Source organism: Phyllopteryx taeniolatus, chromosome 6 (genome assembly GCF_024500385.1).
Source record: "Phyllopteryx taeniolatus isolate TA_2022b chromosome 6, UOR_Ptae_1.2, whole genome shotgun sequence".
Lineage (NCBI taxonomy): Eukaryota > Metazoa > Chordata > Actinopteri > Syngnathiformes > Syngnathidae > Phyllopteryx > Phyllopteryx taeniolatus.
Genome location: NC_084507.1, coordinates 30,062,924 through 30,080,371, shown reverse-complemented (window position 1 = coordinate 30,080,371; position 17,448 = coordinate 30,062,924). Strand labels below are relative to the sequence as shown.

Below are 17,448 nucleotides of genomic sequence, written 5' to 3'. Positions count from 1 at the left end.
AACACATCTGGAGGTAATCAGGCTTGGGTGTAGTCAGTAACCCAGCTTTCCAAAAAATGTTATCAGCCACAGTTAATTAATGATTTAACAAGGGAACAAATACTTTGTCACACAGGTCCAGCTAGCTTTGAATAGTTTTTTCCCCCCTTCATAAATATAATCAGCATTTAAAAACTGGGTTTCTGTTCACTCGGGTTATCTTTGTCTGATACGTACATTGGTTGATGTGTGTTAAAGTGTAGAAATTCAGCAAAAAAAAAAGAAAAGAAATCATTTGAGAAGGGGGCAAATACTTTTTAATTTTATCATTAGTAGCAATTCAACATCGTTCAGATCTTGGAATATTAGATAGAGTTTCTTCTTATTCTACTCCTTCAATGATTTTTTTTTTTTTTAATGATTACCCACGCGGTTGGCCTCCAGTTGTCTTACAAAACAATTCTGGTTCTGAGCTCTGCGGTGTGAAGGGATTACACTCGAGGCCCCTCAGGTCTGCAGCTCCGTGCCTGACGATCGAAAAGATTGGCATCCTTTTAATTACTTCTCTAAATGTATCTGCAAGAGTTTGCCATTCACACATAATTGCGATGGCTAAGATTAAATTAACAAATTAAGCGTAACAAATTATCAGCAATGATTTCGGGGACACTGGCATGATAAAACCATGTCAAAACTCCTGCCTTTGTCAGATACGTTCCAACGGTTTAACCCAAGTAAAGTAAATAACGGCATCAACAGAAATAAACAGACCTTTCAAACTTACCAACAATTAAATTGCCAATTAATTTATTACACCGGTGTAATGTAGGGGTAGGGATTACAGAAAAACTCATAAGATATTATCACATATTACAATACCCTGAAATAGTAGTGCATCCATAATGTAGTCTGGCAGGATTGTCAAACTCATTTCTGTTGCGGGCCATATCGTAGTTATGGTTCCCTTCAGAGGGCCACGATGACTGTGAACACATTTAAATGTATGATTGTCTCAGATTATTACTACATACACCAGATCACAAAAAAGAACTAATTTTAAAATCAGTTGTTATTAAAAGTGCAGACAAATTGCAATTTTGGTATTTTAGCCCCAAAAAAACAAGTCAATGCGCATGGTTTTTTTTCGCGGGCCGCACAAAATGATGTGGCAGGCCAGATCTGGCCCACAAGCCTTGAGTTTGGCACCTGTGATGTAGTGCATTAAGTTAAAAAAAAAAACTAAAAATCAGCTCTTCTTATTATTTTATTATTCTTATTTGTGTTCTCATGAAAACTGTTCAAATCAGATAAAGTGGCAAACACAAACTTAATCACTAAAACGTGAATTTTGCAGATCAGCAGTCTTACAGACGTTTGGCAAGGACACTGTAAAAATCTTTTAAGAATATTTTTCTCATGTCTAGTCAAAGCTAAGTAAAGTAATCAGACTACTTTTGAGATTTTTACTAGAAAACCGACAAATATTCTTGATAAGATTTTGAGTTTTGGCAGTGTACCACATAGTTGAGGCAGGTTTGCTATAAGTGATGACGGAACATTTAGGAACATTTAGTTACGCCTCCAGCTGTACTGCATTATTGAACCAAGAAGAAAATGACTCACGATAGACTTTCTCATTCTATTCCCATTGTATCCTTGACGGAACAATTGAGCATGTCTTCCCTCATGCAAGGATTTGTTATAACAAAAAACAAAAAGCCTCCTTTCAAATAGAAACCTGATGCTCTTACACTATTTGAAGAACTCTACCATACCAGAACTCGCTCACTCACTCACTCACTCTCTCACTCACACGCAAGCACGTACGCGCACACACAATCCCGATAATAGCATAACCTTTATGGTGGATCAGCTCCGTATGTCTCAAGATATTTGAGCACATGGAAGTGAGGTGAAAGATCTTGTTTTCTCCTTTTTAACTTTTTTGCAGCTCTTTTTGCTGCAGCTTCCTTCTTGTTTGCCTCCTGGCCTCCCTGCGTTATCCCAGCAACCTTGCCTTGATCTGTGAACTCTGCTCGACCCTCTACCGCGAATCTCCTATGCTCCGGGGAAGGCAGCGTCAAAATGTGGAGCTGTAATGGACTGGAGGAGCTAATGTCTAAAGTTGCACAGCGAGTTAGGGGAGATGGGCGTTGATGGCATGACTATTGCCAGGCGCCATGACAGCTTCGGACTTGACTGAGCTATTGTTCATCAACTCCTGCCAAGTCATTTACAGGAATTCACAAGTGTACAATTAAATACATGTTCTTTAATGTTAAAGTTGACTTCCATTCTCATTAAAAATGTGTTAGGGCCCAAACTAACATATGGTTGTCCTCCATCATACTGAGCAACTGTTATCCCCGGACTGTTTGCATTGCCAATATGCTAATCAAGTCTTCTCTAAACAGAGCCAATGGAGTGGGAAGTACACAATTTACAGTTAGCACTTTAAAAATGTCAATAAATATTAACTCAGTCCTTTCACTCTTGGTAGGTTGGGACAGGGTCATGTTTACCACTGTGTTATATCACCTTTTCGTTTAACAACATTCAATAAACGTTTGGGAACTGAGGACACTAATTGTTGAAGCTTTGTTGGTGGAATTCTTTCCCATTCTTGCTTGATGTACAGCTTCAGCTGTTCAACAGTCCGGGGTCTCCGTTGTCGTATTTTACGCTTCATAATGCGCCACACATTTTCATTGGGAGACAGGTCTGGACTGCAGGCAGGCCATTCTAGTACCCGCACTGTTTTACTACGAAGCCACGCTGTTGTAACGCGTGCAGAATGCAGTTTGGCGTCCATGAAAAAGACTTTGCTTGGATGGCAGCATATGTTTCTCCAAAACCAGTATGTACCTTTCAGCATTAAGGGTGCCTTCACAGATGTGTAAGTTACCCATGCCATTGGCACTAACACAGCCCCATACCATCACAGATTTTGAACTTTGGGTCCATAACAGTCCGGATGGTTCTTTTCCTCTGGCCCTAGGACACGACGTCCACAATTTCCAAAAACAATTTGAAATGTGGACTCGTCGGACCACAGAACACTTTTCCACTTTGCATCAGTCCATCTTAGATGAGCTCAGGCCCAGAGAAGCCGGCGGCGTTTCTGGGTGTTGTTGATAACTGGCTTTTGCTTTGCATAGTCGAGTTTCAAGTTGCACTTACGGATGTAGCGCCGAACTGTATTTACTGACATTGGTTTTCTGAAGTGTTCCTGAGCCCATGTGGCGATATCCTTTACACATTGTCATTGGTTTTTGATGCAGTGCCGCCTGAGGGATCGAAGGTCACGGGCATTCAATGTTGGTTTCCGGCCTTGCCGCTTACATGCAGTGATTTCTCCAGATTCTCTGAACCTTTTGATGATATTATGGACCGTAGATAATGAAATCCCTAAAGTCCTTGCAATTGTACATTGAGGAACATTATCCTTAAACTGTTCGACTATTTTGTCACGCACTTGTTCACAAAGAGGTGAACCTCGCCCCATCTTTGCTTGTGAATGACTGAGCAATTCAGGGAAGCTCCTTTTATACCCAATCATGGCACCCACCTGTTCCCAATGAGCCTGTTCACCTGTGGGATGTTCCAAACAGGTGTTTTATGAGCATTCCTCAACTTGCTCAGTCTTTTTTACCACCTGTCCCAGCTTTTGTGGAACGTGTTGCAGCCATAAAATTCTAAGCTAATGATTATTTGCTAAAAACAATCAAGTTGATCAGTTTGAACAATCTTTCTAGTGTATTCAATTAAATATAGGTTGAACATGATTTGCAAATCATTGTATTCTGTTTTTATTTATCTTTAACACAACGTCACAACATCATTGGAATTGGGGTTGTACATTTGTCTCATGTCCTGGCACATTGCCAGTGACTCAGTCATTAGCATTTTGCCTACGCGTGCACGCACACACACACACACACACACACACACAAATTGCAGCCAACTCCCCAACACGCTAGCACCACTGAAGAACACGCACGTTGTTACACGCACACACGCACGCCATCCCATTCAATTTCACACATGTCAAGGGAGGCTCCCCACCAGGCAGTCATATTAAACCAGCTCATTATTTATGCAAGGGGAGAGATTGCCAGACCCCGATTTGTCTCATAAATGTTAATATATTCATCGGGAAATTGTAGACTTTTAATCTGCCCCACCAGAAAAAAAAACACTTTTGCTACTACAGCACTATACAGCATTATATTAGAATATTACATCATACTCTCCCTCCTTACACTTATTTGACTCCCTTCTCGAAATCTCTAACTGTTCATGACCGAGGAAGCGAGAAGTAGCTGGTGGAGATTTTGGGAGTTTTTTTTACCTGTCTTTACATATACAGTATATAACTCAATAAAGTTGAAACAACATCCATGATGCTTTAGATGAGTTCATCAGTAGACTAATTATTATTATTATTATTATTATACTACTGTGTCTTGATTGGACTAGATAGGCTCATAATAGTGAAAAATGTTTTCCTTCAACAATGTGTAACTTATTCATAAAAATTAAGAAAAATGTAGTTTTTATAAATATAAAATGTTTCCCCCTCCCATTTCACCACCACGTTTTATAAACACACACACATGCAGTGGGCTTATTTTAGGGCATTATGGGATATTAGTTTGGCTGGGGAAATGACAGGGCTTTGCACAGATGCTGTGGTTGCTTAGCAACTAAGGTAATTTCCAGCCAGCTCGTGCTGTTTCATTTTAGGTGCTATAGGTGTGTGTGTGTGTGCGTGTGTGTGTGTGTGTGTATTTTGTACTCCATGTGTGCGACATTCACACAAACTCCAAAAAGAACTGATGAAGATTTTATGGCAATACTAAATTGCTTATTCTTGTTTTTTTAGCAATGCAGATACAAAATGTGGTTGCCGTGGCAGCAGGCCGAGCGGCGTAACCGAGGTGTCATCAACACACTCCATCTCCTCCTGGGGGTGATCCCAAGCCAGATGATCGTAATTATCCCTCCAGTGTATTCTGGCTCCACCTCTTAGGCGACCCAAATCTAAATCAAACCACCTCTACGGTGGCACCTGTGTAAAGGAAACTATTTGCAAAAGCTTGTTGCAACGACCATTTTCTGGTCATATTAATTACCTTTTTTAATTGTAAATGGACTTAAAAGGATTGCGATTGGCCGGCGAGCAGTCTAGGTCCGCCCCGTCAGCTCAACTGCGACGCTAATGAGGACAAGCGCAATAGAAGAAAGATGGATGGCCTTCAGAGAAGGTTGCATATGAATAATATGCATAAACAGTTTTGATTCTAGGATCTGAGGTTTAGGGGTGCTGGGATTCAATTTAGCACGCTCAAAATGAGCTAGAAACACCTACGCGCATTAATAGGCACTCAGCAGCCAAAATAAGTGATGCTGTCAAAGATGCAGGGAGTTATTGTAGTTATACTTCGCACTTGCTATAGAACTGCTCTGTGTGCAATTGAGAGGTCACATCATTTGACATTGTTATTTGAAAAATTCTTTGAAAACGGTAATTCAAATTATTGTGTTGGTAAAGGCAGACAAACAGCTCTTGTATTGGATCTATTTAGATTAAAAAAATCCTAAAAATGACTTTATATTGTTTATTAGTGATTAGGAAACTGACCCCCTCCTAGGATCATTGTGACACACAAACCCCTCCACCATGATAAGGTGACAGCTCAAAGAGTCTGCTCATCTAAGTTATATGTTGGTGTAAAAAAAAAAAAAAAAACACGCAGTCTCACACAAACCAAAACACTATCGCCAACACTTCTATATCATGTCGCGAGAACTAGGCAATACTTACTATATCTTGAAGTGTGAAGACGTGGTGACGGCAGCGTGCGAGGACAGTCGGTGATCTGCCCTCGCTCAGACTGCTCACAATGTGTGGAGCGAGGTGACGCGCATGTGTGCCTTTTGTAGGGTGATCGCCACTCAACAGTTTTGTGATGCAATGGTGGCAGGAACCAACAACGGGGCAGTCGAAGTCCAGCGAGCAGCACAAGAGTAAATGCGGTGGTCATCGTTGCTGTTCAATGAAAGGAAAAACAAAAATAAAAGTACTTTTTTTGTTATATCACTAAATATAAAGATAGATCACATTTCCATTAGACAACTACAAGTTCTAACAAGTAAAAATAAAACATTTCAAGAAAGCTTAAAAAAAAAAAAAGAGAATTAAAAAAATAAAAAGGACAAAGTGTCAGTCTCTGCTTTTTCAGTTTCAAAACAAATCCTATGCACTTCAAATCAACACTTTTGAAAGTCCTTTTTGGCTTTGAAATAACTCATTGATTTACATCCAAGTTACACATTCATTGCAAACTTCAATTCCAACTTTCTTCTGAAGAAAAACGTTGGCCCTGACAGCATGTAACAGCCTGACCTTCTGTACTTTCCAAATATCAAAGGACTCATTTCAACACCCATTCATTCAATTTCACACATTAATATCACACATTCAACGGTACAATAGGCCAACATACAAACACACGCAGATGGCAGGCGCTGGGTCCAGTCCAGTGTGTGTGCGTGCGTGCGCGTGCGTGTGTGTGTGTGTATGACTTTGGCTGTGGGGGGTTGACAGGCAAAGTCTGCGTGATTGTACAGTATGTCAAGTCCAATTTTGTCTACACCAGCCAGGATAGGGAAAAGTAAATGGTTGTGAGGTGCATATGTGTGTGTGTGTGTGTGTGTGTGTGTGCTTGGTAAAGAGGGCGACACAGGCTAATGTAGTGATATGTAAAAACATCTGCATGCAAAGGAAAAGGAATGCGCAGATACAAAAACAGGCTTTACTCAGTTGCTCGGTTTTGGTGGCTGAGTGATAAGCTCGTTGAAAGCATGACAGTGAATAATAGCCAACAGCCTGCTTCCATTCTCCATCCAGGCGTCTCTGGATTGATAAAACTGTGTTAGCCACAACCTAGCTCTGCCGCAGACTTCAAACACTTATGTATTGCCTTGGAAAAGGTTGAAGGCTGGGTGTCAAGCAGATAAATACATTTCTGATCATACATCTCCTTCAATGTATTTACACTATAGTTCAGCCAGGCCATGCTGGAGTGCAGGAGTGGGAAGGAAAGGAGCGGAAATGAAGGATGGCTGGCAGAAAAGGAAAGATGCAGTGAAATAAGAAGAGCGTGATGGATGAAGGAATGAGGACATTTTACTCCTGACAGCTCTCTTCTTTCCTTTCCAGTACTCTGATCGTTCAAAGAACAATCAACTTCCTCTTCCATCTTCTTCCTCTCAAGTCGAATGGGAACTTCTTATAGTGCAACACATTGTGCAACGGGGGAGGGGTGGGGGGTGGGGGACACACACCCAAACAGGTTTGCATGGACATAAACCCCCCCATCACCACCACCGCCGCCGTCGATGAATCCATTTCGCTCGGGAAAGACGTCATTCCAGGACAAAACTTCCATCGGCCCTGTATGTTTATACAGTAGCTATGTTACGGCACAATCTTTTCCCAGATAAAATCATTGGATTTCAACAAAACAATGTTTTAGATTTGTGTTAGACGTGCTGCCAGACATGCACTTCGGCCAAGTATGTATACAATCAAAAAATAACAGCAATAAAGGATCTTATGCCAGTCTGAATACTTATGCCTGTATGATATTTCAGTTTTTCTTTTTTAACAAATCAGCAAAAATTTCAACAATTCCGTTTTTTTCTGTCAATATGGAGTGCTGTGTGAACATTCATGAGGGGAAAAAATGAACTTAAATGATTTAAAAAAATGGCTGCAATATAACAAAGAGTGAAAAATTGAAGGTGGTCTGAAAACTTTCCGTACCCAAACTACATCTTGGAAGTGATTTATAGGTTTTGTGTAACTGATGTTCAGTGAGTGAAAGTGGGTTGAGCCACATAAAGCTGACTTGGCACATGTTGTGTATTTTCACACGAAAGCATGTAAATAACAGCAGGCGGTCACACTCTCGTGGAATCAAGTGAAGAGACTCCAACAGTTTGGCACATTGTAATCGACACTTGTTGTATGTGAACCGTGTCCATCTACTGTATTTTGTAATTCCCTATTGTGGTGAAAGGCTTTCCGTCCAAGCTGCTCGTGCTCTGATGAAAAGTTGTAAAGAAGCGCATATTTGGGCCCACACCGTGTGATTAGATGTTCAGTAGGATTTCGATCAATTCAGAAGAGTCGCTAGCCATTTTTGATTGTTTTTAGGTTTTATTTGGGGATATTCGAAGACCTACGGTCTCCGATTGAGACATAACTTTCTAACATCGGGCATTTTGCGACAGGATGTTTTGATCGTCTTGAGATTTCATTGTTATCCTGCACAGACTGGCCGCAACCGTTTTCTGACTGGGGTGGCCGTGACCACCACCTAGCACCGCCCCTGGATGTTACACCAGACACCTGGGAACTGATATACAATGAGAAGAAAAAGGGAAAAAAAACACACCTATTTCAAAAATCTGAATTAATCAAGCATCTTCAAAAGTGAATATATCACAGTGAGTTGCATGTCTTTGATTTTAAGAGGATCAGCTTCACATGTCTACCAAAGTGCACACTGAGATTTGTGTCAAGTTGGCAGTGAAAAGATTTCCATTTGCACTCAGAGAGAATGGAACACGTGAAGAGTGCGAAGACGAACGTGTCGGGCTAACAGCGAGCAGGACGGACAGTGACACCTCTGTGCATTAAAGCTGCAAACTCTCCCTTCCGCATGCGCGCCGGCACCGTGACCTTTTCAACGCGGGATGTTCTCACCGCAGTGCAGGTGACAGCGCATGTCAGCCGACATGCCAGGAAAGCGGCACACTGTATAGGTTTAATGAATCCTTTAATGAGTGCTGTATTAGGCCAAACTACAGGGCTGACAGCTGCTGAAAGGAATGTATGCTGGGGAAAGAAAATTAACATGACTTTTGTTCTTCACTGCGACCATATTCAAAGAAAAGCAGTGAAAAATAGAAACATAGGGGAAGAGACGAGAGCGCAAAGGTGGAAGCAAGGTTACACATTTAAACACACGTCGCCTCACTTATAGAAGCTGAAGAAAAAGCTTTTCTGTTGCGGTCGATTACAATAAGTGCATGTATGAAACTTGCCTTTTAGAGTGAACGCCATTCATTGCTGGAATGCTGAGACTTTGATGGAAAAAATGCAAAGAGCTTTTTCACAGTCAATACTGTGTGTAATTGTCAAAGGGCAAATTCCTTATGTGTGTAATAAAAGTACAGCGTTGCTAGCATAAGTACATTTACTTACAACAAAACTAACAAAATGGAGGAACGACAGAAAAATAAGTACTATACTTATATACAGCATACATATGGACTTTACTATATATATATTATATATATACACACACACACTGTGTTTGTATATATAGAGGGATATATGTGACATACTATGTGATGTATGTGACTGTAACTGTCACTCTGAGTGTTATCATCATTGTAAAGACATAATTGTTGTTCTTGTATCTGATCACCTTAGATTTTGCAAATGCTCATAATGCTGCAGCCAGGTAGTGTACATCATGTGAACCCATCCACAGAATACATGACAAGGTAGGGCGGGCAGGAGGTCTTCATTTAGTAAGTGTCAGCAAGCGTTACGGAGACTGCCGAGCAAATGAGAACACGTGAAGGTTAATGTTAGTCATCCATATGTGGATAAGATCGAAAGACAGATGCAAAAAGACAGTATATCAAGACTGCAACATTACAGTCTAACATGTTCCACTTTCAATTTGAGCATCGTAACATTGCATGCCATCCAACTATTACGGTACACTTTTCCCACTTTCCTTCTCAAGGTCTCAATGTCAACACCTGTTCTGCTCACACGTCTTCATCTGGTCCCCCTTTTCTCTTCAACTTCAATCAACCCTCCTACTCTCTGTCCCACTCCTCATCTCATTCAGGAGGGATTTAAAAAAAAAAAAGAGCTAGTAGATTACAGATTTTATTGATATGATCCCACCGGTTTTAATCTCAGTGATGCTAAAGAGATTATTTTTGGAAAGCAGTGTGTAACCATCTCTGTGTTTGCGAACACAATCCCACTTAGCGTGCATGATACTCTGTGAAAGGATTTGATTGATATGGGAAGTGACAACCACGCACTGGCAAACCAGATGCTGAAACACGCAGAGAATATTTGCATACACACTTGAGGTCATGAGAAAATGATGCAGTGGCAAAGAAGAGATAGAAAATATGAGATAGGGTCAGAGTGAGGGTAATGGACACATTTGAAAAACAAGTCTACTTTTTTTTTTTAGTTAATATAAGTTTGCATTTTTCGTGGCAGCTATTGGAAATGCAAGGTCTTCATTTCCTATTTCTTCTAACAAGCGAGAATGTGGCAAGCCTTCTTAACATTAGGTTACAAGTCATGAGAGCTGCTTAATGGTCTCGAGAGAAACGTGGTGACTGAGTAGTACACTTCACTTTAACTGCTGCCAGGAATTTGTTGCTCCAACAAAAGAAAGAATAGAAAAGAAAAAAAAACACTATCTATTAGAGCCCCACAACCTTAACGCCGCAAATTATAAATACTATTTTCTGGGGCCCTTAGAATCTGCATCACTTTCCCCCCTTACAGCAACTGGTAATAATTGTCTTGGAATGATAATCCCTAATCTAGACTGAGTATCCCCCACATAGTTGTTACAACAGTTGGATGAAAGAAACGCCCGTTACAACATCCTCGCTAATGTTCTCCTTTACTTGTACAACCCCAATTCCAATGAAGTTGGGACGTTGTGTTAAACATAAATAAAAACAGAATACAATGATTTGCAAATCATGTTCGACCTATATTGAATTGAATACACTACAAAGACAAGATATTTAATGTTCAAACTGATAAACTTTTTAGCAAATAATCATGAACTTAGAATTTTATGGCATGACAGGGTCATGTTTACCACTGTGTTACATCACCTTTTCTTTTAACAACATTCAATAAACGTTTGGGAACTGAGGACACTAATTGTTGAAGCTTTGTAGGTGGAATTCTTTCCCATTCTTGCTTGATGTACAGCTTCAGCTGTTCAACAGTTCGGAATCTCCGTTGTCGTATTTTACGCTTCATAATGCGCCACACTTTTTCAATTTAGTACCCGCACTCTTTTACTACGAAGCCACGCTGTTGTAACACGTGCAGAATGCAGTTTGGCATTGTCTTGCTGAAATAAGCAGGGGCGTTCATGAAAAAGACGTTGCTTGGATGGCAGCATATGTTTCTCTAATACCTGTATGTACCTTTCAGCATTAATGGTGCATTCACAGATGTGTAAGTTACCCATGCCATTGGCACTAACACAGCCTCATACCATCACAGATGCTGGCTTTTGAACTTTGCGTCCATAACAGTCCGGATGGTTCTTTTCATCTTTGGCCCGGAAGACACGACGTCCACAATTTCCCAAAAAATTGAAATGTGGACTCGTCGGACCACAGAAGACTTTCCCACTTTGTGTCAGTCCATCTTAGATGAGCTGACATTGGTTTTTTAAGTGTTCCTGAGTCTATTTGGTGATATCCTTTACACATCGATGTCGGTTTTTGATGCAGTGCCGCCTGAGGGATCGAAGGTCACGGGCATTCAATGTTGGTTTTCGGCCTTGCCGCTTACGTGCAGTGATTTCTCCAGATTCTCTGAACCTTTTGATGATATTATGGACCGTAGATGATGAAATCCCTAAATTCCTTGCAATTGTACATTGGGGAACATTGTCCTTAAACTGTTGGACTATTTTCTCACGCACTTGTTCACAAAGAGGTGAACCTCGCCCCATCTTTGTTTGTGAATGACTGTCTTTTTTGCCACCTGTCCCAGGTTTTTTTGGAACGTGTTGCAGCCATAAAATTCGAAGTTAGTGATTATTTGCTAAAAACAATACATTTTGTCAGTTAGAACATGAAATATCTTTGTCGTGTATTCAATTCAATATAGGTAGAACATGATTTGCAAATCATTGTATTCTGTTTTTATTTATGTTTAACACAATGTCCCAACTTCATTGGAATTGGGGTTGTACTTTTCCACGCTTGTTTATCATTTAGTGTTCGTTTTGCGTATGACACAGCATCGCAGACGCTGTATGAATGAAGAGCCTTATAACTTTGATTTGTGCCATTGCCGGTTTCTCTGTGCACTAACAAACACACGTGATGAAAATGTCATGTTGAGAAGCTAGCTACAGCCATGACGAACAGGGACTCTTAAACGAACAGGGCCGACGGTGTGAAAAAGCGGAGGTGCGCTCTCAAAATTGTGGTTTTAAAAGTAATACAAGTACTGCTTCTACCATGTTTTTTATTTTTTAATTTTTTTTATTGTAGATACTGTATATAATGCAATACCTGGAAAGACAAATATATTGTATAGGTGTAAAATTGTTATTATTATCATTATAAATATAAAGATTAAAAATAAATGCACGTTGAATATCATTGAGTTACTGTAGTTGTTTAACATAATTATATTATCTCATGAGAAATTAAGAAAATGTGGAAACATTTCAAAATGTTAACATGAGTGGGGGGGGGGGGGGGGGGAAATAATTTCTGAGCAATCAAATATAAATGGTTTATCATTGTCCCTGGAAACTGCTTAAATTTGATTGCATAAAACCCCTAAAAAATTATGACAACAATCCTTGGTAATGGCGGTCACAAAAAAATACAAGTACCGTACATATGAAAGAAACTCAAGCTGAGTACAGTAAGAAAAAAAAATTGAAAGGAAAAAGTGAAAAGAGACAACCATAATAAACGCATACATTATTAATAAGAACATCATTATGGCTGCTTAACAATGCAGCGTCCATAAAAGGACACGAGTCATTAGTGCCCAGTGCTGACTCGAATGAAAACGACAAAGTGGATCGTTAATCACCTGACAGTACGACTCCCTCGGACAAAATTGATCCGCTGCTGCTGTCAGTCAATCACAGACGTGATATTTGAGAGATTATTATTCCAGTTGACTCAGTAAAACCGTAAACATCACACAAGGCCCACATACAAGTGCTTTAGGAGGCACGAAGCCAACTGGATAAAGCAGAGCCGTTATTCTGTATAAAGCAATAAGACGGCCATGAAAGTCCAAAAGACAGAATGCGGCACCTTAATCACTCTCGCGCAATACGCCCAGCCCGCCCCACTCTTTTTCCCTTTTTGTATGCCTTCCGAGACACTTTTCGTCGCGATAATCCGCGGCGCGTTGCTTTAATCACATCTTCGAGGATCTTCACTTTTTAATTAAGGTCCGTGTTTCAGCTCATTTCACTGCACATATTTAGAGAGCCGGTGGGACGCCGAGACATTCATTAGACAGATAGTCTGACAAAACAGCATCCGGCTGCTCCTGAGCACAGATCTTAAAGACATTGATTGGGTTTTGAACCAAGGGCACTTGAAGGCGCACACACACACACAATTACAGACAAATGGAAGAGCCCGACGTGATATATTTTGCCAATGGATACATCATTTTATTTGATATGATGTCATACTTTACACATAACACATTACAAGCAAAGTGCACTGTTAGAAATTCCTGTAGATTATTTACCACATAGCATACAGGCAAATACTTTAACGTGATTTTACAGTAACACCCGCAGTTCCCATTGCATCATGGGATTTTGGTTCACATCACATTGAGAGTTACTGCATTTTTTTTTTGCACAAGAATTGCGAAGCCGCGTTGCTCCCAGCATGCATTGCACTATGAAATGTTGAACTGTTGCCGTATTAAAGATGTTAACCCTTCATGTTCATGAATGATTACGATTAACGTAGCATGACTCATGTGTGTTTATGTTACCTGTACTTCCTTGAATGTATGTCTTATTTAACTCTTACATCACATTCATGTTGCACTTTGTTTTCTTAAAACCCTGACTGTGGGTTGTGTGACATCCGGTCAGTTCTGCTATATGCTAAGTGAAGCTAAGCTAAACCCTAAAACCCGGTAACTTATTAGCTTTATTCGATACAATCGTGCATTTCCTTGTAAACATTGTTGCCACTAAGTTTGGTTTTATGCAAGTTTACCAGTAAATTACAGTAAAAACCCTAGAAAATAATCCTTTAGAATAATCATGTAGAGTAAATCTAATGGAACCAAAAACATTCCCTCTAGAATAAATGGACAATATTCCTACGATGACTTTGATTAGTGCTGATACGTTTTTGTTTTTAAATGAACATAATATTGCCTTAACCATGTGTTTTACCGCCACATCAAAAATTCAATTGTACCCATACGAACGAATATAAGTAGGTGTCTCTGCAAGCATATCCAAAGACTATAAAACTTGATCTTACATTATTAGCCCCTTGAGTCCAAACCAGAATTTCACATTGCTCCGTCGCCGATCATCACACAATCTTCCATTAACTTCACAGCAAGCTCTTGTTTGTCATCCTAAGCTCTGCCTTCAATCATGTTTGCCCACGCCTTTACAGCACATTGCCCATTTAATTGGATTGAGAAGCCCATTTTGAATATGTACGAGCAGGAGCTGCATAGTAATCAGTTATATTCAAATGGCGGACGGTGCTGTTAATTGACATTTCTGGGTGTGTTGAAAGGACAGAAAGTCGTCTTTTTAATGGTGGGTCAGCGGTGATGGTGGCTTTGTAAGAGGTTTGCTTTCTAATGAAAAATGTGGAATCCTAATTCACCAATAAATTATGTTATCTGGAGTCGCCCTCACACTGGGAGAGATGCTACTCTCCTTATAACAAGCCGGTGTACCAGCATTATTAATGCAGTATGCTCAAGTCATTATTTTAAGGTACAATTAGCACACATTGTTACTAGAGGGACATAAAAGAGAATAGGTCAACCAAACATTATTTAACGATAGTCATGCTCCAGAAGTTCAAAGTCACAGCTAGAACAACCCTCAGTTGGGCGCATATCACCGCCAAGGTTAACGACTGAACAAAAGCAACTTGTGTTTATTTGTCTGTCCGTATTTTAGCAGGTCACGTCCTGGTTCAAAGTGGGTGACGTCAGATGACGGGGCGATACCATTTGAGATAATCGGGAGGGGGGAATGCTTCAGCAAATTTCCAAGGCGCCGTACTAAAAACGGCAATCTTCCTCCAGCCCTTGAATACTCGATGGAAGTAAGGAAAATGGGACTCAAATGCTGCATTAACAGGATACTAACGTAGGGTCAGGTCCACGGAGTCCGCGTACACATGTTGATAAATAACGAGGACTAGCACTTTTAGATTTTGTTGATATGTAAAGTGCAAATGTATTATTATTATTATTATTGTTATTATTAATGAAAGAGGCCCATCACTTAAACCACTGGAAAAGGAAGTAAACAGCTAAAAGAGAATAGCTTCCTCAATTGAGTGATTGGGTAGTAGGAGTTGAACAGACAAGTCAGCTAGTCCATAAGTCTACTTGACTATTTGGCATCGATGTTTAGCGCTTGAAGTTGACTAATCTCTAATCACGTGTTTTTTGGCATCTCGTCTTCCAAACCGCTAATTTACGGAGGACTTTCGACTCGCCCGTCCGCTACGGTCATCGGTGAAAAATAATCCACCGGAAAATGATGCTCTGCGGGGGCTGCGAAATGTCCGGCCAAATAAACAACAGTCTTCATACGTCTGTGCGGGTCCGCGACGATGAAAAATAAGCTTGCGTCACGAGCTTTAGCTACTCCCATCGCCGCTAGTCTTAAAACATCAATGGTATGTTCAATGCCGCGCGGAAAAAAACTGTGTGTAAATGAGAACTTGATTCCCTTACAATACACACCGACGACACTTGTATCACTTAAAAACACTTTACAACTATGACGTCAGTGTAGCGTACACGGCAAGCGTGTGGAAATATTTGACCAAAAATGAGACGGTCACTTGAAAAATATGTGTGAGTCTCTCCTCACACAGTGAAACAGAGAAATGTTTTTTTTTTTTTTCTCTTCAGCCTTGGCTACAATGTCCTGTCTTACAATAATAACAATAATAATTAAGTATAATGGTAAGTTTTATTTGTAATCATTTGTTTTTCTTTGTTTCTATGACGGTCCATCAAAACGTTTCTGTGAAACCTGTCCGTGGCGCAAAAAAACAATTTTTGGAACCACTGTACTGCACAGTACTGAAAAAATATCAATTATGTCATCAACTAGACAAGACGCCAGCAAATAAGGAGCTGCAGCGCGTGGATCTTCTTCGCCTTTTAATGGTGATTACAGCTTCAGCCTGTTATGGGACCACATGTATGGAACACGCGTGTCATGAGGGAACACCTGCCGCTTGTTGCAGCAGTTAAACAATTGAAAAGCACAGTTTGGTGTGTTACTCAATCTATATGTGCCTTCTGGCACTCGGAGCACTCACTAAAGAGATTGGAAGACTTAACTTAAAGGAAAGGAACATTTAAAAGGAAGCTACACAGGCGTCAAATGAAACAAAGAATACTGACAAGCAGAAAGTACTTACTTACGACAAGGTGACACGGTTCAAAACCGGGCCAAGGCCTCTTGTCTCCTCACTGCGCGTGCACGCATGCACGCACACACAACGGGTAGACAGAGAAAAGGGTGATTCCATTTCTCCGAGCTGACATAAAGATCAGAGTTTCATAGCCCAGGCGGCCTACTGAGCGCGTTCACTGTCAACTCCATTACTTCCCAATGGTGCTGCTGCCTCGGGGACAAGATCTCACACGCACACGCGCACACACACACACGCACACGCACGCAAGCACCCACACAGGCTATCGAAGCCATAATGTGAATGACAAAGACCTTCGATCCCCCGTGCGTACAGTTGTGCAGTATTTCAAACCCATGTCGAACTCTGTGTGTGTGTGTGTGTGTGCATGCGCGTGCGTGCGTGCGTAATGCTGGCCCTTCCACCTCATCGGCAAATGCCAGCAAGAACCCGAGTGTCAGTAAATGTGCAAATGCCAGTCATGATAAGAGAGAAGGGCAATTACCACCATAGGGCTTTGAGACAAACCACTTTTGTGCCTTTTCAGAAAAGAGATGTGCGCTTCAGAGAGATCGTCTATCATTGTCTTACGTACATAAAAGAGTTGAACAAAAAAAAAAAGAACTGCAATTAGAACTGCAGTTTGGCAAAACCTTGCTATGTTGTGCTGAATGTCTTTTGATACGTCTAGATTCTTTTTTTCTATAATCCGACGCTTTCGTGTCCAGACACAGACATGAGGATTGTTTGAGCTGGAAATATATGTCAAACATCTATAACGCTTTAGTGTAAAACATAGGCTATAATCTTGCTGCGGTTTTAATTCAATCAAATTCAAGGAAGTGACTGAAGATGAGCTTTCACGGGCAAATATGGAAGAACAAATTTAGCCAGTGGGAGACCCGATTGGACCTTTAATGTTTATAAACTGGTCTTTACATCTATGGCATGCCAATGGGACACTTTCAC

General features: G+C 40.6%; 1 long non-coding RNA gene across 1 annotated transcript in view; it reads right to left on the bottom strand.

Moving 5' to 3' along the window:
* Positions 1 to 446: 446 nt before the first annotated feature.
* The window catches only part of LOC133479019 (uncharacterized), a 28,761-nt gene continuing 11,759 nt past the window's right edge, over positions 447 to 17,448 (bottom strand). Inside the window, exons 2-3 of the long non-coding RNA XR_009788805.1 lie at positions 5,807 to 6,031; positions 447 to 962 (exon numbers count right to left, since the gene is read on the bottom strand). This is a non-coding gene — a long non-coding RNA (uncharacterized LOC133479019). The remainder of the gene's footprint in view (positions 963 to 5,806; positions 6,032 to 17,448) is intronic.